We start from the raw sequence: 24761 nt of genomic DNA on the forward strand, positions 1-24761 counted from the left end.
GACTGATTACAGCATGGGGAGCGAGAGATAGAGGAATTTTGGGGCCCAGGAGAGCATTCAGAGCACGCTCTCCTGCCACAAATCCACCACTTGTCATTTGTTTCTGTCTGAAGGCTTTGTGCAATGGGAAGCTGCAGTCCTCGCTTCTGGCCTCCTGATGTTCACTGAAATGAATGGGCTGAAGACTCTGCCTCCAGAAAACCAACTGATTCACGGTCATAATCCAGCAAAAGCAGCAGAGGAAGAGGGACAAGAGCTAAGGTAGCAAAGGCTGTAACAAATGTTACATAACATGAACAAAAGGGGAAAGAATTGAAGGGGGGTAGCAAGAGGGAAAATCCCTCGGGTCCAGGAGTGACCAATAATTTTTGATGGGGAGCCACTCAAAAATTTGGAAAGTGGTTGATGGCTGCACTCTTCCATGATATTAATGGAGGAGGTGCAGGGTCTGGAATGGAACTTGGGTAAGGGAGGGAATTTGGATGAAGGAAGCAGCTGTGACCTGAGGCATTGGACTAGGTTGCAGGGGATTGTATTGTGACCTAGGGCAAGGCATTGGGGTACAGGAGGTTGTGAGCTAGGGTAGAAGGGGAATGTGATCTGGGGCAGGGGATTGTGGTGTCAGATCTGGGTGCAGGAGGGGAGCAAAGGATTTGGGTATGTGGAGTGGGCGGGGCAGGAGTGGGGGGCAGAGGGTTGGAGAAGGGAGGGGCTGGGGTGCCAGATGCAGTGTCTGTCCAGGACACTTACCAGCCAGTAGCTGATTTTGAATCAGCCTCCCTGCCTGCCCCATCCCCACATAGGCCACAGCCATGTGCTCTGTGAATACAGCCACGCCCCGACTTACGAACACACTGACTTACGACCAACCTCCCATTAACCCCATTATAATATTTTCAAATTGAGAACCATGTACGTTAAGTTTTTTGAACAGTGCGGGCAGCGTGTTTAAGGCTACAACCAAATCAAGTTATGACCAGATGTTCGGAACATAAACCTTTCATAAGTTGGGGACTGCCTGTCACTAGGAGCCCCTTTTGCTTCATGGCTGTCTGTTTTTGAAACAGGCAGCTCCCATTGGCCAGTTTCGGCCAGAAGCTGGCCAATGGGATTGTGTCAGGGGTGGGAGCTCCTAAAGCTTCTCCCCCTTCCCTCTCAGTTCAGAGTTTAAAGTGAAACTGCCCCATAGCCGCATTTCTGAATGGCATGTGCGTGGGGCAAGGCAAGTAGGGAGCCTTCCTGGGGCTTCCTGTGGCATCCGCAGGCTGGATCCAGTGGCTTGGCGGACCGTATTTTGCCCTGTCCTGCTCTTGTCCAGATCACCTGTTTTCTCTAAAAGGGAGCTGGAGCAGATCCTAGGCGGTGGGGAAGCCCAGATTCCACTGCGTGTGGTGGAGTCCGGGTTACCCCACCACATTGTGGACTGACCCACGCTGAGGGAGGAAGACCAGGCAGGAGAGGTGGGAGAGCTGCACCAGGAGGAGGAGGAGGAGGAAGAGGAGGCAGCAGGGACTCAGACCCAAGAGGGCTCCCAGGCATCTGTGGACATCGGGGAAGGAACATCAGGTGACTGCTTTGAGGGGTCACCACACATGGGCAGGTTGGCAGCGTAGGGGGCTAGCTAGCCTCATTGACACTGTGGGGCCCCTGGGAGGCTTTCAGGCCGCTGCTCAACTCATATGCAGTGTCACGTGTAACACCCCTGAGTCTCCTGTCCAAAGGAGAGCCCCTTACAGCCATGGCATGTCCTCAGGACAGCGGGGGTACACACAGACAGTGACTGTCTCCTCCTCGTTTCCCCCACAGACAGACCCTCTACCCAACAAGGGAGCATCACACCTGCCCCACCACTATCCCGGACCCGTGGCACCCGCAGGCACTGGTGGGTGTTCACGGACCTGCTGAGGAAGCATGTTGTGGCCCTGCAGGACCTCAACAGGACCCTCCAGCAGAGGACGAAGGCAGAGGCTGAGAGGCACACCAGGCTGATGGATGAGCTGGTCCAGCAGCGCACTACCATCTGTGCCACAATGAGGGAGCTCTTCATCTTGCCTGCCTCTGTCACAGCCACTGCTCCTCCTGCACGCCCTGCCCTCCAACTCCCCCATTCTCCCCAGTCCCGCCTGCTCCCAAGCCCTCACAGTCCCAACAGCTGGCCCCCCACCCCTCCTGTCCAGACCAGGACTAGGTCTCACGCCACCCGATCCCAAGGCCGTGGTGATGCCAGGACATAGGAAGGCAGCAGGGCCCTTCAATCAGGGAAGCAGTGGCCTACCTGAGCCCCTCTCCCCCTTCCAAGTTTTCAGTCCCCCTCCCCCCTCCAAGTTTTCAGTCCCCTAATACCCTAGTTAAAGGTCATTTCAGTTATATAACAAAATCTTTGAGTGAAAGATTTACTTTTACACATTTGAACAGTACACAGAATTTTTTTTTAAACATCACATTCTTTACTGATAGCGTTTCTAATAAAAAACGAATGTCTGTGTACAAAGAAAACCGGGTGTGTATGTATTCTTTATGGGAAGAGGGTGAAGGTAGTGGAGGGACAGGTAGGGGTGGGCCAGGCCAAACCCCCACATGGGAGAGGCCCTGGGGAAGTCAGTGGGCTCCTTCTGAGAATCTCTCCCTCAGGGCCTCTCAGATTTGGACACCAGCCTGGTGAGCCTGGCGGATGGCAGCCATCCGGGGCTGCTGAAATGGCCTGTCCCTCGCCATCAGCACCTGTCCCCCACCCCGGCAGGAAGGCCTCCCCTTTCCTCTCCACCAGGTTATGGAGAATGCAACATGCGGCCACCACCTCAGGGATGTTGCATTCCCCCATCTCCAAGCGTATGGGGAGGCAACGGAATCTCTCTTTCAGCCAGCCAAATGCGCATTCCACCTGGATGCAAGCTTGGCTAAGATGAGTGTTGAAAAGCTCCTTGCTTGCATCCAGTGGCCAGTGTAGGGCTTCATGAGCCATGGCATCAGGAGGTAGGCTGCGTCAGCCACTATGCACACCGGCATCTGCACGTCCCCAAGTTGACAAAGCCTCTGTCGAAAAAGGCGTGTAGTCTAGACATAGCCAAAGTGACTTATGTTCCACATGCGCAGATCACCCGAACTCAGCTCTTCCGGGTTACAATCTACTCGCCTCTGGCGAGTAGACTGTATTATTTGTTGAGCCCTACTTATGTTGACCTAACTTTATAGCGCAGCCCAGACTTGCAACCGATTTTGAGTTCACCTACACTAGTTTTACTCTAGTGTAAGCTGTTGTTTATAATAGTGAGAGTCAGAATCCGGCTTATAGACTTCAGCAGCAAACCAAAAATGCTAATCCATATACCTAGCATGCCACAAACACCAGGCAAAACAATTCAAACCACTCCCTGGAGCAGACACTGGCAAACATTGTAGGATCCACACATTGAGTTGGACTGTCCAATACCCCCAAGTTCTTGGTCACACATACAGCAAAGTTTCAGAAAAAAGATCACCGCTTGTGTATGTCTGTTGTGGAAGACTCTCCCCTGCCCCCTATCTCTATGGCTATTTATTCTGGTTAATAGCAGCAGCAGTTAGGAAATACATTATGACTCACAAAAGAAAACTTTAGAATTTGACTGCCGCTCAATAAAATATGAGCGGATTAAACAGACAAATGCTTGTGTCAGCCTGTTGCAATCCTGGTGAGACTGGGGTGTAGTCAGAAAGTTGCATGTAACATGCAAATTATCAAAGACAAACAACAATTGAATCAAACTAATGCCACCTCTAGCCATACATACAAAGTTGTCTCGATATATATTCAGGATGACCCTGATCCTGCAAGGTGCTGAGTGCTTTCGAAGCGGTGCAAGAGCAGTTCTCCCACAGGCAATGAAAAGCATCTTGTAGGACTAGACCCTATCTGAGTAACTACATATTTCCCTGCAGCATATACTCAGGAATCTACACTCACAATAAAACTCTGCATCAACCGTGGTGGCAGACCTGGCCCTTGGGCAAGGCAAGCAAGGCAGTTGCCTTGGGCTCTAAGCATTCAGGACCCCATGCTGCCCTGCTCCTGGCCCCTCCCACCCAGCTCAGCCACGCTGCCTTGGGCCCCACACACTGGCCGGACCTGCATGGTAGACTTCCCGTGTAACATCACTGCAGCAAATATGGATATTTGTCACTGTATAGAAAATAATACCATTTCCTGAAATCCAAGTCTTTGTGGATATATTTTGTGTGTATATTACTTGTACAATTACCTGGAAAGAACCCTAGAAAGTGAATATTTAAACAACACTCGACTTTTGTTTTTAAACTATACAGACTTAAAGAGCAGAAGCTTTATATAACATTTTAAATTAAATATTTCTATATTAAAATTTCTACAGTGTCTGACCATCACAAAATTAAGAACTCGCTGCCACTACAGCCCATATTATTTTGTCAAATTACAGTAGTACTCTGAGTTCAGTGGCTACAATAATCCGTTTTTTGAAGATGTACAGTTCAGATTGAAATTTTGAAATATAAACAAAGTGATGAAAAGAAAGCTAATTTCTGGGATATTAACATATAAGGTGCAATTTGAAGAAAGGCTAAGATCCAACACATTCAGCACTTTAAAACTCTATTTTTTTAAAATCAGCACTAGTAATGAGTAGTGTTCTACTATTTAGCTAGGAGGCATTTTAGGGAAGCCCAGCAGATTTGTTGATTGAAGGTAATCAGTCCAGTGCTGGAGGAACTCTCAGGAAGAAGCAAGGAAGGAGGGGGGAGTTCCTGATGGTCAACTCTAAGTTAGCATTTAAGCACTGGGAAAGTTTCAGTGAAGGAATTCCTATCTGCAAAGCTCAAAGAGCAGCAGGAACAATGCTGTGAAAGGCTGGTAGGCAACACCCAGGTCAGTGGGGAGAGACATATTATTCAGCACCAATGGTATCCCACAGCATAGCCTGGATTTTCAACAACATTGATGCATCATTGAGCTCTATTTAATTGCAGAATGTTAAGGCTGTAGTGGAGAAATGTATTATGGAGACAGAATTAGCTTAAGAAGTTAAAATAATAAAGCAATGAAAAATGACAATGGTGCCATTCCTCACAAATGTCAATCTACACAGGACTTGCCAGAAACCTTGTAGCCACATTAATCTTGCCCATTGGGAGTTTTATATATGCCAAGATCAGTATATCGTACTCAGTTTCTTTCATCTCTCAGATGTGGTTTTTGTTTTGTTTTTTTGCGCAGAAGATGGAAGTGTGTTGTGAGCAGCTGAGAGCAAAGGGTATCATCCTCTACTTTCTGAGCTAGACATGCTCTTGATGAGGAAATCTGCCTTCATAGCATATTGACTTATAGGAGAGGAACCAAAACCCCAGAAAAACACCCCACAGCAAATCAGCTAACACTGCTGTGGTGAGTTGAAGAGACCATACAAATGAGTTTGCCTTTTCCCATGCTGCAGTATTTCTGATTTTAGGGACAATTAGTCTGTCCATCCACAACATTGCATTTCCAACTATCAACGTGGGGAACAAGGCCAAAAGAAAAATGTGATTTTGGACCTGATGATTAAATTAATTCAAATTTTTTTCAAAATAGACTAGTTATGTGGAAGTCATTGGAGGTAGGAGATCCTCCTCAGTATTCATTGTTGTCTATGTGTCAGTGGTTTGTTACTGCTCCTTGATTCCTGGAGTGTTGGTACTAGGAAGAAATTCTTTGGATCAGTTTTGCATAGAGAAAGGCTCTATAGCACTAATTTTGCTTGCGCTTTCACTAGTTAGCCTCTCAAAGTATTCACCAGAAAACAGCTCAGTTTCTATGGCTCTTTAACCATTTTCTCTGGCTAAATGCATGCAGAAAAAGTGAATTTATTTATTCATTCATTCCTTGGTTGCAAAATTAATCCAAAATCTTAGTCACTTGGCTAACATTTCCTTTCACTCACATGTACATTTCTTCTCTTGCCCTTTTCTGTTTCAAACCCTTATGCATCAGTGACCTCTAGAGGCATGCACTTCAGTTTTGAACTGCATATTCAGATAAAATATGAAGAACTAAAGATTGTAATTCTTCCCATCTTTAAAAAGGACAAGATCATATTATCAAAAGGGGCAATAGGTGTTTATGCAAAAATAGTGCATGCAAAAAAATCTGCATATGCAAATGAGAAACATAATACAACCTGGGTACATTAAAATTAAAGGTTCTGATTGGTTGGTATAAAGAGGCAGCAGCTGGTGAGCATGTTACCAGGCACAAGGTGGCCTTAAACATTGGGGTGAGCACCTCACCCTGTATCCAATCCTACTACACCAGAAAATTGGAGTGGCAGGAAAGAGCTAAAAGAGGCCCAGATCCTCTCAGGACAATTCACCCAATGCAGGAATTGGAGAATTCAGATGTCTGGCTATCTTCTAAGAACCCCCATACAAATCCTGGCACAGGGAAGGCGAGTGAGAGGGGCAGGACAGTGAAGTCCCCCCAATGCAGAGATTCTAGAGAGTTCTGTATCCCAAATGCAAATAGGAACACGCTACTGTAATATAGACAGGTGCTCAGCCATGTCTAGAAATACACTGTGGCTTCAGAAAAGCCCAGGGCTGGGAGGGTGCCAGGCCACCTCAACCCCTTCCTACTGATCTATGCATTTTGTGCTGCTTCTCCTATATTTTAATTGTAGAAGTGAAATTATACAGCAAAAGGTGCCAATAAGGACAAACCATACGTAAGGAGAAGGAGATGAGTAGGTAACATGCACAGTGTGGGGCAGTGAGTCTCAAAGAGCAGCTCAACTGACTTGGACTCATACTATAGCACAAAGAATAGCCATTCTGGAGCCTAATGCTGAAGTCTAGGAAATGGGGGGCTTTGGAGCCTGAGCACTATCCCAAGTCACCTCATTACAGAACTATTTTTAGTGCTGTAGCTGAGCCTGTCAACCTGGGCTCTCAGACTTGCTAATGGCTGCTTACATAGTGACAGGACCCTGGAAACTGTCATGGTCTCTTAACCCCTTGGTGGCCATACAGTTAGCAAATGTGGCAAGCTCCATACAGGCTGGGAGAATTTTACTGGCAGCTGCAATGAGGGAATGTCTGGGATTTACACAGAATACCCCCAGTAATTCTTAGCAGTCCACAAAACAATTCAGGCCTCGCATAGCTCCTAGCACTACCTATCTACCTGGGAACATTTTTCTTCATTACTGTGTGACTCATAGGTGACCATATAGTATTTTAAGGTGATTGTTATGGTTTGTTAAGGGCAAAGGGGAAAAGCCAGGGAAGATCCTTACATGAGGTAAAAGAGTATCCAATGAACTCCACTATTATTATGAGGTCTCCAGCTGAGGGCAGAGCACTCAGTGGCATGATAATGGGTGTGGTAATATCTGGTTTTTCCTATATTGCTTTGCATCCAAAGTTCTTAACCTAGGAATGACTAGGCAGAGATGACAGGACATAATACATGCATGATTGATGAACTTATTAGGAGTTAAAAAAAATCTTATTACACCCATCTTCTGAAGCAGACTCAGTGTTGCTGCAGGACTTGTAAGAAACCCTTTCTCCTTCAAAATGCAATCATTAGCACAGATGGCTATGCCATAATTAGCCTACCCCTCTGCCATTACACCTAGCCAGTTTTACCACATCACAAGTTCCTTTATAAAATCCTGTGTGACCTGCCACTGCATCTCACAATCATTTTTTACTTACCCAGGGGTAATGCACATGTGGTCAAATACCTTGGCCCGTACTTCAGGCCACACCCAGATGTGGTATTTGATTGCTTGGGTTTCCCTGGTTTTCTGTCCATTGTAGGAAAGAGCAAAGTCAAGCTTGCAAATGTTGTAAGGTCCTTCTGTAGGCCAGATTCAAACCTAGTTAGGGGCTGATTAACACAAGGGAGCCCTGGTCCAGGCCTGGGGCTCCAACCTGCTACAATCATATAAATAATAAGTAGTTCATGTTTTTGTGATACTACCATCTCATGCTCCTGAGCTGATAGCACTATATTATTTGTATGATTGTAGCAGCTTGAAGTTATGAAGTTGGCTATGTGTGTGTTACTGAAAGATGGAGTGAGGTTGAAAACACTAACTGCCTTTCAGGTACAACAGTAAAAAGGCCAAAAAATGTGAATGGCTTATTTAGGAAATGCACACACGCACAAGGATTGCCCCAGGAACTGTGTGCAATAGAAACCGCTCAGAGATAGCGATGCACAATGGGAACTGTTTGACCCAGATCACAGGAAAAGAGCTTTTCAGCAAGTGGAAAGTAAATATAAAAGGGGGCCAATGACATATTGGGGGGGGCCCTCACTCTCTCTACAACACCACATCTGGAAACACTGAGGAACAAAGACTGAACTGATGGTCACATGCTGACAGGATTTTTAGAGTGTGTATGAAAACCTGTGGAAGCCAGAGCAATTTGTGCCTTAAGACTGCCAGCCTGTTTATCACTCAGTATATTCATTACCAGATTCTCACCCTATCTATCCAATGTGCTAAGATCAGTCTGCAGGTTTTGTTTATTTACTAATCTGCCTGAATCCATTTGCTAATCCCTTACAATTTACCTTTTGTAGTTAATAAATGTATTTAATTATAACAATCCATTTTGTGCAATTCATATCTTAGGGAAAGGGGAACAAGAAGTTATGAATACCTCTTTCCACACTGAGGGAGAGCATGAATTATGAGCTTGTGCTGTGCAGATCTTTCTATACAGTACAAGACCGTATTGTCCCCAAAAAGTGTGCATGTGAGTGCTGGGTGAGTCCTCTCACACAGCTGACTTCAGTCTATGGCTACATGAAGACTGCAAACTTTTGGAATAAGCTTTTTTTTTGGAAGAGTTCTTCCAGAAAAGCTTATTTTGAAGGAGAGTGTCCACATAGCAAAAGCACAATGAAAAAGTGATCTGCTTTTACAGAAGATAGCATCCAATCAGTGTGTATGATGTCTTGCATTTAAGGCCACCCCGAACCAGTTCAGGCCAGGCATTAGGTCAGCAGTTGCTTCTGAGTGGTATTGCCTAAGGCTATCTGAGATGTGTGCTTAAAGGTACCTTCCTGGAAAGCCATTTCTCTGTTTCTTCTGCTTGCTTACCTCTCCGAGGGACAGCAAATCTTTTGCAGTGCATGCTCTGGATGCCCAGCTATTTTGGACAGCACAGCATACTCCTTGCCAGATAGGGTTCCCAGATTTTTTTTTCTGAAACAAAGGACCCCGAGAGTTGTTAAGCAAAAAACGCATTGTGAGTCTTTTTGGCCCTAACTGGCTGCCAGCGGCTACCCACCATCTTACCTCCCTGTGAGGAGCCAGACAGCTCCCCTGAGGAACCCGGTAAGCACTAGGGTTGCCAGTCTGCCTCCGTATTAAGCCGGACAGCCCGGGATTTTCGCCTCCTGGTCGGGGGGGGGGGGGGGGGTTGAGAGAAAGAGGGGGAAATCAGAAAGTACCGGGCATTTTAGGTGTCTGGTATTTCAAGAATTTTTTTTAACCGGACAGGAAGCAAAAATACCAGACACCTGGCAACCTTAGCCATGGAGCCGGAGCTGCCTCTGGGCATGCGATGGCCCCACACTGCCATGCTGCACTTTCTGCTGCAGTTTGTGCAGGCTGCTTTCATGGCCCTGCCCGAGCTCGACACCGAGCTCGTCTTCGAGACCCTTTCCCTGTGTATGGGAGCAAGACCCTTGCAACAACACCCCAGAGTGGAGAGAAGGTTCTGGAGGCTGGACACCAGTTCCAACTGGTGGGACCGGCTGGTCATGGAGTGGTGGGACAACCAGCAGTGGCTCCAAAACTTCCACATGCGGCAGGCCACCTTCATGGAGCTGTGTCCCTGGCTTGCCCCTGCCCTCCAACGATGGGGCACCCAGATGCAACCTGCCATCCATCTGGAGAAGCGGGTTGCATCGCCATCTGGAAGCTCCCCACCCCAGACATTTACCGGTCTGTGACAACCAGTTTGGCACGGTAAAGTCCACCATCAGGGCCCTCCTCATGGAGGTAAGGTACTCTCGGGCTGCAGTCCCTGCTGGAGAAGAGGGAGACCCCAGGGAAAGGGGGATGAGGGTGCAGAGGGAGGTTGGGGGGAAGCCCCATCCCTGGGGGGTTCTGCAGTCCCACCCTCACACAGCTCTGCAGGCAAGACAACCTCATAGTGGCTGGCTCCTGGGTTGTGGGGGGGGGGGGGGAGATTTGAGGACCTACCAAGGGCTGAGGCACCCCCTCTGAATTTGTTGTGTCTCTCTTTCTGCCGGTGGTGAGGGCCATCAACTCTGTCCTGCTGAGCAGAGTCATCTGCTTGGGAGACCTGACTCCACCATGGCTGGATTTGCTGCTTTGGGCTTCCCCAGCTGCAGGGGGGAAACCAGAGATGAAACCCATATTCCCATCTGAGCACCACAACATTGAGCCATCCAATACATCAACCACAAGGCCACCTCAGCATTTGAAAGGGACAGCACCACACAGCTGAGCTGGAAAGCACATTTGAAACGCCGCTGCGGCTGACCCCGGGTTCTTGGGAAATACAACGCGGAACCTGCGATCAGCTGGGGAGTTCTCAGCTGACCCCAGCTACACTGGGGGCTCTTGTATATTTCGAAGGAGGAATGCGGAAGTGCCTATCGACTAGTCAAGGAATGCAGAAATTCCAACTAGTCAATTAACCGTTACTTAACGGTCTTAGTTCAAGTGCTTCCTCACCCACCTCGATATGGGGGAGCACAACATCCCCGAAGTGGTCTCCATGTGTTGCGTTCTCCACAACATTGTGTAGAGCAATGTGGAGGCCTTCCTACTGGTGTGGGGGGAGGGCAGAAGCCATTTAAGGGCCTTCGAGCAGCCACACACAGCTGCCATCCGCCAGGCCCATCAGGTGGGGGTACACATCCATGGACTCCAGTAACTCTCCCAAGAGCCTCCCCATTAGGGCCCTGTGCCTTGCACCCCTATGCCTTTCCCACAACAACCCCTCCCTTCTCTGTCAATAAAAACAATGTTTTTCAATAAGAGTAACTGGGGAAGAGAGGGACTCAGAGTCTGGCTAGGGGGAGGAAGGCTCAGGACTGGGAGGGTACGTCTAGACTACATGCCTCTGTCGCCAGAGGCATGTAGATTAGGCTACCCGGCATAGGAAAATGAAGTGGCGATTTAAATAATCGCCGCTTCATTTAAATTTACATGGCTGCCGCGCTGAGCCGACCAGCTGTTTGTTGGCGCAGCGCAGTAGTCTGGACGCTCCGCGGTCGACAAAGGCATTTGTTGACCTCCCAGGTATGCCTCATTTTCCTATGCCGGGTAGCCTAATCTACATGCCTCTGTCGCCAGAGGCATGTAGTCTAGACGTACCCGGAGTGGCAAGTGGAAGTTCCGCCTCATGGCTGGGGACCTTGGTGACCTCGGGGGTGGATGGGGGCCAGGGACAACAGGGGGGTAGGCAGAAGGGAGGACTGGAGCTGGGTCAGGGGGCATAGGCATGGCAGGAGCAGTGTACCCCATCATCTCATGGGTGGTGGCACATATGTTTTGGCCCTGCTGCACCAGCTCAGCCCACATTTGGGTCCGCCATTGAGTGTCTTCCCAGACCTTCTGGGCCTTCTTTGATCCAGCCCATGAGGCAGTCCCAAACCCCACCCCCTAGCACAGGTGTCGGCAGCCTACGGCACGTGTAGCAGCTACGCAGGGGAGAAGGGGCCAGAGAGCGCTCCCCTCCTTCCTCCAGCAGGTTAGGCTGCGGTGGGAGGAGGCAGCGCTGGGGCTGAGGCTCCTCAGCAGGGACTGGAGGTGCTGCAGCCACATGCTCTGGGGCTGCCCCAGTGGCTGGAGGCACCGCTGTTGTGGCCATGTGGTTTGGGGCAGAGTCGCTGCGGCAGCGGTACCTCTAGTTTCCAGGGCTGGCTATGGCCAGCATGGCTGCAGCCGTTGCTATAAGAGGGCACGAAACAAGTAAGGTCCCACCCTTCATGCCCAGACCCCTCCTACTCCAATCCTCTCACTTCCCGCCCCATGAACCAGCACCCCCAGCTTACTCTGACACTCTCCCTTGTTCCTGCACACTCTCTCCTGGCCAGTATCAGAGGGGTAGCCATGTTAGTCTGAATCTGCAAGAACAACGAGAAGTCCTGTGGTACCTTATGGACTAACAGATTTATTGGAGCATAAGCTTCCGTGGGCAAAGACCCACTTTGTCAGATGCATGTAGTGGAAATTCCAGAGCCAGGTATAAATATACAGGCATAAGAAAAGAGTTCCAATCAAGAGTAAGGCCAGAGATAACGAGGTCAATTCAGTCAGGGAGGATGAGGCCCACTTCTAGCAGCTGATGTGGAGGTGTGAACACCAAGAGAGGAGAAACTGCTTTTGTAGTTAGCTAGCCATTCACAGTCTTTGTTTACTTCTAAGATGATAGTATCAAATTTGCAGATGAATTGTAGCTCTGCAGTTTCTCTTTGAAGTCTGTTTGAAGACTCCTAGCCAGACACCCTACCCTGCTCCTTCATCCACATTGTTCCTAAACCCCCTCCCCTAGCCACATACTGCACCCTCCCTTGTGCCTGCTCCCTTCACTTGGCCAGACACCCTATTCCCAGCCTGCTTCTGCACCCCACCTCCCTCCCAGATCCTGCACTCCATCACTATCCTACTTGCTGGCAGCCCTGTCTCACTCACTGTACCCCTCATTTTTGTCCCTATCCCAGAGCCTAAGGAGGTCCATAATATCCACTAACTCTGGAACCCCAGGAAAGTAAATCTGGTCTATGGGAATTCCTGAACCTCAGTCCTCCCCTTTCTTTCAATTCACCTCACGAGGCTGGGGAAGTGAGGCTTCTCAGTTGGGGCCACATCAGTGAGTGATGGGAATTTTTTGCTTCTTACTTGTGTGGTCCCCAAATGATTTTTTCTGTAGGTCTGTGAACCCAAAAAGGGTTCACCACCCCTAACAAAGGAAACACTGAAACCTTGTGTAAGACATAATAGTTTTATTTAAAATTAAGTTTGATAAACTAACATGAGAAATTTAAAAGCTTAATCTGTTTCATAATTTGAATTAAATCATTCTCCCTGGTTCAGAAAATAAAGGTCACCACACCCAGCCTGCCCTTGCCTCCCCTCTCGTCAGCACACAGATCCGTGAATAAGTTAAATCTCAGTATGCCACTTCTGAAAGGTTGCCAACCCCTGCACTAAAAGGTAAAATCTGCATTTTAATTTATTAATTAATGAAGCTGCTATAAGTAGGACTATTAATGACTTGGAAAAGTATCACCAGCCCATGGACCCATACACAGAGGCGAATAAGTCAAATCTTGGCACTCCTCCTCTAAAAGGTTGCTGACCCCTGCCCTAGTGCGTTGCCTGGGAGCTGGAGACACGCAGGTCCTTTCAACTACTTCATTTAAAGGGCTCATGATTGCTGGATGTCTGCACTTCCTGGCAGCCACCCCTCAGGTGAAAGCCCTTTGAACAGAAACAATTGAAAGGGCTCGCCACTCTCGGTTCGTCTGGCCTGCTGCTTGGGAGCTGCCCAGGAGGGGCGAGCCCTTTCAGCTGCTTCTATTCAAAGGAATTGTGCCTTCTGGGTAGCTTCCAGGCAACAGGTTAGCAGTGGGGCCAGGAGCTGCCAGCCGTGTTACATGAATTCTAAGCCTCCACTCCAGACAACTCTGGGAGGTAGCTAGGCCCCAGCACCCTCGCATTTGCCCCAGGTCCCTTCCATTGTCCAGAAGTCGGGGGCAGGGTCCCCAGGCCAAGCAAATCTCCCAACAGGGCAGTTCTCAACCCCACCCCTTCTGCCTGAGGCCCTGCCTCTTCCATCTGAGGCCTGCGGCCACTTCTGAAATTTGTGAAGTGTCCCCCCTTCCAAAATTATTTCCCACCCCCCGATCTAGTCTAATCCCCCTGTCCAAGTTGCAGGATTTGTTGGGTCTAAATAAGTGATTCTCAACCAGGGATGTGTACCCCAGAGAGTATGCAGAGGTCTTTTGGGGGCACATCAACACATCTAGATAAGTACCTAGTTTAACAATAGACTGCATTAAAAGTACTAGATAAGTCAGTACAAACTAACATTTTGTACAATGGCTTATACTGCTCTGTATACTGTGCCCTAAAATGCAAGTACAATATTTATATCCCAGTGATTTATTTTACAATTATATAGTAAAGATGAGAAACCAAGCAATATTCCAGTAACCATGTGCTTGTGACACTTGTATTTTTATGTATGATTTTGTAAGCAAGTAGTGTTATAAGAGAGGTGAAACTTTATGCAAGACAAATCCTGAAATGGGTACAAATAGTCTAGAAAAATTTGAAAATCAATGCTATAAACGATCAAAGACAGATGGTCTCCAGCCTCCTTTTGAAACCACCAGTGGATTCATGGTCCATGAGTAGATGCTACAGTAACACTATAAATAAGGGAATGATCTCTGTGTTCTTGGTATTTTCAGAGAGAGAGAGAGAGAGAGCGCGCGCGCGCAATGGAGAAGCTGAAAAGATAGGGGTGATCTCTCACCCAGCCCATCCTTACCCTCCAGCCACACATCCCCTATGCCATTATGAAAGAGGCTAACTGGGCTCTCCCCCTACACAGGGGTGTTCACACCCTCCTAAACTGTGCCCATGCACACTAGAGCCATAGCAGTTCTACAGGTTTCTGTCCATGTGTTTAAGACAGTGGACTAGGAAATCTGAGCTTTGGGTTCCATTCCTAGTTCTGCCAAAGAGTTTGGTTGTCCGCTCTGTCTATTTAGATTGAGTTCTTTGGTAAGCACCCAGCACAACAGGGCTCTAGTTTCAGCTGATGGTGCCTCTAGTTTCCACTATCAGATAAATATTAATAATTTATACCCTCATAGCAACTGTAGGAACGTGCAGATGTCAGATTAGCCACCAGAGGGAGATTTTATTGTTTCTTATATGCAATGAAAGCATGTTGCAATGATAAAGATTCTGTGTGCAAGAATATCGTATATACGACCGACCCACATTCAGAAAGCACTTAAGTCTGTCTGATTTTATTCATTGTAGGTGTTGCTTCTTCAGCAAAAAAGAAATGTGAAAAGAACATATTTTCTATCTTCTAACAATTCTATTAATAGGATTGTACATAATACTTAGCACTTTCCTGAATTTTGTGATAACTCGGAACATTAAGTCTTCTAATCCTTCCATGAGGTAGGTAATTATTGCAATAACATCTATTGAAAGGCAAGCTAAAAGGTAGATGACCTTACTCTCCACTGACAATCTCCCTCAAACCCAGGGAAATCAGTGTATTTGTATAAAACCTGGGACAGTACCTAATTTGGACCAAAGATATTCATTGGTTTACCTTGGATCCACAGACAGTAGCAGATTTGGGGATGACAAACATGGAAGCTTCAAGGGGTAGTTGAGTTAGTCTGTACAGAAAAAGACAACACAAATGATCTGTTAGCACCTTAAAGACTAACAAAACATGTAGATGATATGAGCTTTTGTGGGCACAGTCCACTTCTTCAGATGCCATAACTCTGGTCATCTGAAGAAGTGGGCTGTGCCCACGAAAGCTCATGATACCATTAAAGGTGGAGTAAATCAGGGTGGCTTTGCAAACCCTTGTTGGCTTCATTTTCTAAAACCAGGACTTTGGTTGCAGATACCAGTTTCCATCTCACTCTGCTAAGGCCCAAATGCAGGACACAATGTGTGACATAAGACCCCAACATGAAGAGAACAGAAATATTTTGAAGAAAATTTAAAATAATGTAAGATTAATTCTTTAGTATAAATAAAACTTCCTATGATCACAATGGTCCCTTCTGACCTTGGAATCTCTGAAGCTATTTTATGGGTTATGTGATGCAAATAACTTTCAATCAACTTTTTTGTGGACAAGGGATAAATTGGGGGAATTATAATGAGTGGCATAATCTCAAAATAAAGGACAGTTGAGAGGGATATCATAAAGAGGATGAGATGGTTTAGCTAAATGTTTCCTGTTTAGACCCATCAGCAGTTTGTAATGTACCCTCCTGTTCTTAACACGAGAAAACCTTTATTTCCTTCCTCTCCATGCTACAAGGTCAAAGTGTTTGAAAGACAAATAAAAAACACAGAATAAAGGTCCAATGCTTTCCATCAGCAACAAACTAGAGTCCCCACCAGTCTTAGTTTTTGTGTTAGTCACTCGCTGCTTTGACCCTTTGTGTTGTACTTTTAGTTTACTCTTTATGTGCCCCTCCCAATACTGTGGATGAGTGAGTGAGTGAGCGAGCGAGCGAGCTAAAGGAAGCTTTTAAATAAAATAATAATAATAATAATGTAACCCCTTTTTCCTCCCCAGGTTACTGGGGAGCAGGTCACACTCACAGGTGTGCCTGGGCGCCTGGTGTTTTAACCCAAAAGAGATCCTGAGTACCCCAGGGGTGATGGTGTTTAGCTGGGGAAAGCTCTATCCACCCCCTTACTGCAGTCCCTTGCTGGCAATGAATGTAAAGTGGCAGTGCCTCCACCTGGCTGGCCTTGTACACACACTGGTGCCTTGAGAGCCTCCAGGAATATACCGTATATACTCGAGTATAAGCCGAGTTTTTCAGCACAGTTTTTGTACTGAAAAATGCCCCCCTCGGCTTATACTCGAGTCAGCATCTCGAGAACTGAGGCGGGCAAAGCCGCAGAGGTGCGGGACCCCCCCCCCCCCCGCGGCTGCGGCTTCAGTCCGGGAGCCTGTGGTCTGCTGGGGACGGTCCCCAGCAGACCACAGGCACCCAGATTGAAGCGGCAGCAGCGGCGCTTCCCCGCGCCTCTGAGGCTTTGCCAGAGCAAAGCCTCAGAGGCGCGGGGAACCGCTGCTGCTGCGGCTTCAATCCGGGAGCCTGTGGTCTGCTGGGGACCGTCCCCAGCAGACCACAGGCTCCCGGACTGAAGCCGCAGCCGCGGGGGGTCCCGCGCCTCTGAGGCTTTGCTCTGGCAAAGCCTCAGAAGCGCGGGAACCCGCCCGGTGCCCGTGGTCTGCTGGAGACGGTCTCCAGCAGACCAGGGGCACCGGAGCAGCTTTCGCCCCGACTTCCGGGGCTAGACCCGGTATCTATCTTCATTTTTTACATTTACCAGTAGCTGCCTCATTTCCTACCCTAGGCTTATACTCGAGTCAATACTTTTTCCCAGTTTTTGGGGTAAAAATAGGTGCCTCGGCTTATATTCGGGTCAACTTATACTCGAGTATATACGGTACTCATTCCAACATAAAGCTGGCTCTAATTCCAGAACAACTACAAATCATACACATCTAATAGAATACTTTAAAATAAACCATCTTTACTTAACTAAACAGGGATTAACAGATTAGCAAGGAATAGCATTAACAAAACACATAACAATAACTGAAGCTTATATAGCTAGACAACAATGACTCCACCCCAGAGTGTGCACACCCTTAGACTCAGTCCCAGACACGTGCTTGCATTGGGTGCTGATGTTGCAGCTGTAGTGAGGATTTGGTCCAGGCTAAACAGCAGCTCTGTCCCAGGCAGCACTCTTCCAGCAAGGCCCAAACTTACTGCCTCATGCTGTGCCTATAGGAAGCAGCCTGCTAACTCCCAGTTCCAACAGGCATGTAGTAGCTGCACTCCAACAGCCCCTGCACTGGGTCAATGTCCTTGGCAGCAGCCTGGCTCCCCCTTTGGTTCCAAACTGCAAGGCAGAGTCCCAGACTGCTAGGCCTCTTCTTCAAGCACATGGAGAGACCTCCTCTCTCTCACAAGAGTCCCTCCTACCTCTTTTGTTCCAAGGGCTCATGGGAATTGTAGTCTGGATTGTAGCACACAGGGTCTTTTTAGAATAAAACAGAGGACCCTTTAGTAAGGGGACTACAATAATAATAAATTGCTTCAAGCCCTCCCCCAAGAATCTTTTTTCCCCACTCAAGCACTCGGGATCCCTTGGGCCAGAGGAAATTTAAAATATTTCTCTTTCCCTAATAAAAAATATGTAATTACATAAAAATGAAATTAGCAAAAGCCAACAATGTTAGGTCCACAATCCTAATCAGCAACTGTGTGGCTGGTTAATGACCAGAATTCTTATTTGCAGAATCATTCCCATCACAAACTGAGTTAGTTGCAAATGTGACAAAGATAGGGTGACCATATTTCCCAAAGTGAAAATGGGACACAGCATGAAGGAGGCCTGAGCCATCTGGCTTCAACACTTGCCTGAGTCTCCCATGCAGGGCTGGTCTGAGCCCCTCTTCCCCAGAACAGTACTTGCCCTCATCAGCAGAGGCTGGGGCTGAGCACCTAAGCCCTGCCAGGTCTAGTCCCAGACCACACATGGATGATAGCCCAAGTTGCACCAACCAGCACCTCACATCTTCATTTGGCCCCCAAAAAACATTACTCTGTGCCCCCTGAAAATTTTGACAAAACTGAATATTTGTTCCTTTTTCTCTTGTCAACAGATGATCGTGGTTTAAGAAGGGGACTGACCCTGATAATGTATGAAGTATGGTCACCCTAGATAAAGAGGGCTCCAAAAGGTGACTCACCTCAGCCCATACACTTCAGTCCTGTGATATCTGCATCACCAGGACCCATTCTACTCAGCTGCTACTGCAAGTTTGGGGTTTAGTGAAGTCAGCACCTCAAACTCTGCTCATGCCTAATCTGGTTCTACAGAGTCAAATCCACCAGCTCCATTGTGACTAGGTGAAGTGAGTTCCATAGATACCAGCTTAGGTCACACAACGTTAGTCAGGGTCTAGAATCTCTGTGTGGGAAACCCAAAACAAAGCCAGACCCCCTGAAAACAATCTCTGGTTTCTGGAAGAATCTCTAGTCACCTTGCATAACTGAATTTATTACTGTAGTTGAGGATGACCCAACTTTCCCTAATCTATACTTTTCAATAATTTCTCCAGACATTCCTTTCAAAAATGCATTTATATCCACCACTTAATATCACTTCCAGAAACAAAGAAACTTCTAACAATACACATCATAAACCATTATATGAAAATGCAACATCATCATTCATGTCAATTAAGCCTGCCAGAACTTTTCCGCCTCTCTCCGATGAGGAGGACAGAATGTTTCTCTTTCCATTTCGGTCTTCTAGTTCTGAGGCTTACAGAGATAAATCTTGTTTAAGGCTTTTTCACTAGTGTTGACCTTTGAATCAAGCAAGGCATTCTCTGGTATTTAAAGGCTTCTTGCTATATAGACTATATCGGATTTTAACTGTACTATCCTTCTCTTTCAATTTAATTGACTCTTCTAGTCTAATCAAAGTTGATCTTTCTATACTGTGCTTACTGCAATTCATGTCTGTTCTAAGTACTTCTGGACATTTGTGTTCTTAGGTACCTTGTTTAATCCTATCAGTAAGCTCTATGCACCCATTTGTTTTTATTTAATTATACTTTGAACCAGTGAAAGTCAAGGACACATAATTCAACTATTAGTCCCATTCAGCTCTGAAAAAATGACCTTGGGTTAGCATGGTAATAGTTTTGCCAATACGAATAGAATATGCATATAAAATAACGTTCCTACAGACTTATCAGAAAAAAGCCATTCAGTTCATACATGTTCCACAAACTCCTGTGTGCATCTCTTAGGACACCCACCTATTTCATTCAGTTAAAGGAATAGGATAGCACAAACATACTAATAACTATTAGATTATGCTCACGTACCAAGCTGCATCAGCTACGCACCTTGAGGAAGAATTTCCAGACAAATGCACCATAAAACCAAGTATATGCCTGTGAGACACTGATAGGTTGTCTGTCCAGAGGATGAAACTAAGTCCCTCATAGATTTCTACCACAACTTCAACATCCATCATCCATCATCCATCCAAGCCTCTTTTGAAGAGTCCCACACCCTCATCAACTTTCTAAATACCACAATCAGTATTAACAATGGACCCTTACTGGCAACTATGGGACGGGTTTCCCCAGAGTGCCACCTGAACCTGGGTTATCTCTGAGCCTCCCTGACTCAACCAGCCTGGGCTCCCTCTCACACTGTGCTGCTGTGACAAGCTGCAGAGCCCCCCAGCCTGCACTTTTACCAGAATACATACAGGTAGGGACACACCCTGCTGCAGAGTTACATGCAAGCTCTCTGCCTAGCCCCTGCATAGGAACGCTATAGCTAGGGTAACTATCACATTCTCAGGCATTTTTCCTGTCTCTAATATACACCCAAACTTGCACCATCTTGCACTGCACAGCAAAGCTCATAAAATTCACCCCCTCCTTCAGTGTAGAGGGGAACATGAAACAGCCTTTTCCCCCTGAACTACGGATTACCACTTCACTCCAACTCACTAGTTTAGATTAACTACAAAAAGGGAGATTTTAAGCAACTACAAGCGATAGACAGATCAAAGCAGATTACCTAACAACTCTAAACTAAACGTAACGTACTAAATATGAACAGATTCACACCCTAAGAGATGATACAAGCAAGCTGCAAATTCTTAAGGGGCAAGCTGTACTTGCTTTGCAGCTTGGAATCTCCATATCTTTCATATGCAGGCTAGAAACCCCACTGGCCCACATCTAGTGCTTCACCCAGTTCAGTCTTTGTTCTTCAAGTGTTCCCAGGAGTCTTCTCAGGTGGGAAGTTAAAAGCCACAGATGATGTCACTCCCTGCCTTTTACAGTTTGTGCATATGGCAGGAAGCCTTTGTTTCAAAGTTTGGTTCCCAAAGCATTTTGTGGAAAAAACACTGATATCCCATGATGGTGTCCAGAATCATGTGACCTGGTCACATGTCCTTGTACAGCCATAGCAGCTATCACTCACAGTCTGTTTGGGGCATTCATAGGAAGGTTCACCAGATGAGAGATAAGCTCCTCCTAAGGGCCTCAGGCGCCTTTTTTTTTTTTTTTTTTTTTTTTTTTAAGACTGGCTCATTGCCCTGAATAGGCCTTTCCTTACCAGCTATACAGTCTGAAAGTACCTTGTCTAATGGACCTTACTCAGGTGTGACTACATTTGAAATTAAGATATTTAGTCAATATTCCTAAATTCTGATACAGATTGGTACATGCATACAAATAGGATAATCATTCAGCAAGTCATAATTTTTCAGTTACAATTTTAACTTCACAGATCCAGTAACCAGCCCAAAACCACCAAGAAATCTGATATCTACAGCCAGTCACTCAAATACTACAGAATATGCTCTGAGCAGACAGTCCAGGATACTCACCGTACCATACTTAACTGCTTTCATCAAACAGGGGTCCTGTGGCACCATCAAACAAGGGCACTCCACCAGAAGACTAGATTGCAACATAGAACAGGCCATCCAAATACTCCAAGACAAACTGCTTCAATACCAACAAAAAGATCTGACTACACAGCCCTAGTTGTTACCTCCAACCCTACACTGGAATCCCATACTCGAAAGGAACCACATCCTGATATCAGGGCTGGATTAAGGTGAGGGGCTAGCTGGGCAGCTGCCTGGGGCGCCAACCTATGGGGGGGGGTGCCTGATGGCAGCTGTAAGGGGCCCCATGTGTCCGGGGGCCACGCGGCACCCCTTACAGCTGCCATCAGGCACCGCACGCCCGATGGCAGCTGTAAGGTGGGCCGCGCACCGGGGGGCGGGGCCATGCATGCGTCACGTGCCCGCGGTACAGGAATGGCTCAAGCCGGCCCTGCCTGTTATAAATCTTTCCTGAACTTATACTTCATGCCTTCGAATAACTCCAAGCTCATCATCAGAAGCAAGTTCTCACTGATCAGGACCCACTAACTGAAAATAGCATCAGATCCTCCAACAACAGATGCAAAACCTGCATTTTTCCATTTCTATGATGATCAATATTCCCCACAATGAACCTTTCAGGACCCATGGGTCCTACACCTGGTGCACTCATCCAGTGCACTAAATGTCCCAACGATGGGGAGAAACAAGACAATTGGTACACTCTCAAAAACTCACAAAAATTATAAGAGTCAAAAACATCTCACTTGGACAAACATTTTAAAAAAGGCTCACACTCGAACTTCAGTCTTCATCCTCAAAGGAAACTTACACAATATGTTGACGAGACAAGCCTGGGCACTTTCATTCATAACTTTGCTAAACTCTAAAAATCATAAACTTAGAGAAACTGGATTTATGGTTTATTACAATGTGTAACCCATTATTCCCCCTTTTTTCCCCAATCCCATGTCCACAGAGGTATTAATTAGCCTATTCACCTTGAATGGTTTTTTAGAATGTGTTAAACGCTTATACTAAACAACCTGCTCCACACCTATTTAGTTGTAACACTCTGAGTACCTTTCCCAGATTCAAAGAGCTCAGAGAAGCTTAAAAGCTTGTGCCTCTTGCCAACAGAAGTTAGTCCAGTAAAACACATTCCCTCACTCACCATGCCTCCCTAATGTCCTGGGACCTAATTTGCTACAAAAACACTGTTAGACAGCTAAAACTACCAATGCAGAGGGGACAGCTGGAAAGTTCTGATATTTGTTTGTATATACAGAAGAACTTCAGAGTTACAAACACCAGAATTACAAAGTGATCAGTTAATCACATGCATTATCAGACATCATCAGACAGACACACACACACACACACACACACACACACACACACACACACACACACACACACACACACACACACACACACAGAGCAAAGCAAATTTAAACTACATAATAAAGTTTCAAAGCTGTATTGTTCTGTTTTAAATTTTAGAAAGAACCGTGTTTTGTGCAAATGTTTCAGAGTTACAAACAACTTTCATTTCAAAGAGGTTCTGAGGCTCTGCTGTGTATTTTTAAATTGATTTTGTGTTGTATCCCTCTTCCCTATCCATCTTATATCAGTAGTTCTCAAAGTGTGGTCTGTTGACTACTAGTAGTCCATGACCATCTTGCAGGTGGGATGTGGGCTTGGGGCTCACCCCCCCAGTGGGGAGCCTGCGCTGGCGTTCTAGCCCTGCATCCCTTCCCCCTGCACGGTGGGAATGCCAGTGCCAGCTTCCCACTGTGGAAGGCAGGGGACGGACAAGCCTCACTGGCTGGATCTGGCTTGCCAGGGAAGTGCTGACACTGGGGGACCAGCAGCACAAGAAACCACTTGCCTGGAGGCTTTTGCCACTGCTTTCATTGGCCAGAATCATAGCACAGGGTGCATTGACTAGGAGTACTGGGAGGCATGGAGCCAGGTAATGGGAGTGGGTTAGGGTTCTCCATCTCCCTCATGCCCAGATCCTGTACCCTTTCTCCCTCATGCATGCTCATTCTGCTGAGACCCCCCACCCTCACTTCACTCCTGCACTCCTCCACCCACCCAGATAGCCCACCTCTGACACCTTCCAGCATACGTTTTGTCATCATGGGTGGTTGGCTGGTGGCCCACAGAAAGGTCTGCATTGAATGGGGTGGGCTGCAGGCCAAAAAGTTTCAGAACCACTGCTCTTAGATTATGAGCTCTCCTTCCTCATCTTCCTAGATTATGAGCTCTGTGGAACAGTCTTCCTATGTATTTGGACAGCATATTGTAGATGCTATCTTAATAAAAATAATTATTGGGATTTGAAGGCCATAAAATTGGACATATTTCTATAAACCTTAACATTCAAGCAGAGTTCCAAGAGCTGTTTGAATCATTGGTCCCTTCACAAAACAGTAGGGAAAAGAATGAACAGGCAAACTAAGTTATTGCAATTAAGCAGAAGGAAAGGAAGAGGAGAGTTAGAAATAAATGAGGGAAAGGGCAGCAGAGACCAATGCTAAAGCATGATTGTGATTTTGTGACTTACGAAGAGAAGCAGTCTGCTGTGGCACAAAAAACCTTAAATGGGAGTCTAAAGCTTTAGTAGCTTGCATCCAACCTTTTAGTTAAAGTATTTGCAAATTTAAAAAACAAATATACAGATCTGCTGTATGAATTGAAAAATTTAACTTTTGGCATTAGAGCCAGGCAAATAACTGACTTTTTGATTCACCATCAGTTCCTTTTTAAAAAATGAATATATAGTGTGGCAAAGCTCCAGCCATGTCCCTGCCCTTCTAGGCAGTTGTTAGATGCCTCAGAGGTTTGCTATGATCCTTCATACTGCCTCTTATCTTTTCTAGCGGCCAGGGTCACAGTTTACTGATCAATTGTCATCATTGGCAAAGTCAAAGGATTAGGATAAACCCCTCTCATAATTCCTGGCTTCCCTTCCCAGGAACAGACTTTTATTGATGGGGGGGGGAGGGGGGAGAGAGAACCCAAGCCTGCCTATGACTCCAGGTTCCAGCCCAGGGACCCTAAATAGTGGCAACAGATGGGATTTTTCCTCAACCCTAATAAAACAGCCTTTCCCTGGGCCACTTCCCCAGTCACTCCCCTAGTACCTGAGCAAATCTTTCCTGCTTCAGCACAAATACTCTTTCCTTTTTGAAGTCCTCTTGTCTCCAGCAATGCTCCTCTCAGTCCTTCACTCTTCTCCTTCTCCCTCTCTTGCCTGACGGAAACCTTTGAAAATAGCCCACCAAGTCTTAGCCTGGTGCTTGATTAGCCTGCTGCTTTAGGTAAGTTCTTAATTAGCTGCAGGTGCCTGCTTGCCTTGATTAAATGGCAGCAGTCTCTGGCAGTTTATTCAGAAAACCATTCACCCAGCTCCTGGTATGTCTGTCCTCCACAAACTATAGTTGGAAATTTTTGTTTGGTGTCAAACAAAACATTTTGTTTTGGGCAATTTTAGCAAAAAGCAAAGGAAATCTGGATTTGAACAACAGGAGG

The 24761-nt window shown here is 46.6% G+C and overlaps 2 long non-coding RNA genes across 4 annotated transcripts in view; one reads left to right on the plus strand and one right to left on the minus strand.

The window, feature by feature from the left end:
- Positions 1–2649, plus strand: part of LOC142829946 (uncharacterized) — a 143231-nt gene extending 140582 nt beyond the window's left edge. The window contains exons 3-5 of one of the 3 annotated variants that reach the window (XR_012904896.2): positions 114–261; positions 1340–1566; positions 1807–2649. This is a non-coding gene — a long non-coding RNA (uncharacterized LOC142829946). The remainder of the gene's footprint in view (positions 1–113; positions 262–1339; positions 1567–1806) is intronic. The other 2 variants (XR_012904894.2, XR_012904897.2) reach the window with 2 other exon arrangements.
- The window catches only part of LOC106732876 (uncharacterized), a 96303-nt gene extending 71763 nt beyond the window's left edge, over positions 1–24540 (minus strand). The window contains exons 1-4 of the long non-coding RNA XR_012904898.2: positions 24374–24540; positions 15346–15415; positions 10215–10360; positions 9105–9209 (exon numbers count right to left, since the gene is read on the minus strand). This is a non-coding gene — a long non-coding RNA (uncharacterized LOC106732876). The remainder of the gene's footprint in view (positions 1–9104; positions 9210–10214; positions 10361–15345; positions 15416–24373) is intronic.
- Positions 24541–24761: the final 221 nt, after the last annotated feature.

Source organism: Pelodiscus sinensis, chromosome 6, assembly GCF_052426305.1.
Source record: "Pelodiscus sinensis isolate ZL-2025 chromosome 6, ASM5242630v1, whole genome shotgun sequence".
Classification (NCBI taxonomy): domain Eukaryota; kingdom Metazoa; phylum Chordata; order Testudines; family Trionychidae; genus Pelodiscus; species Pelodiscus sinensis.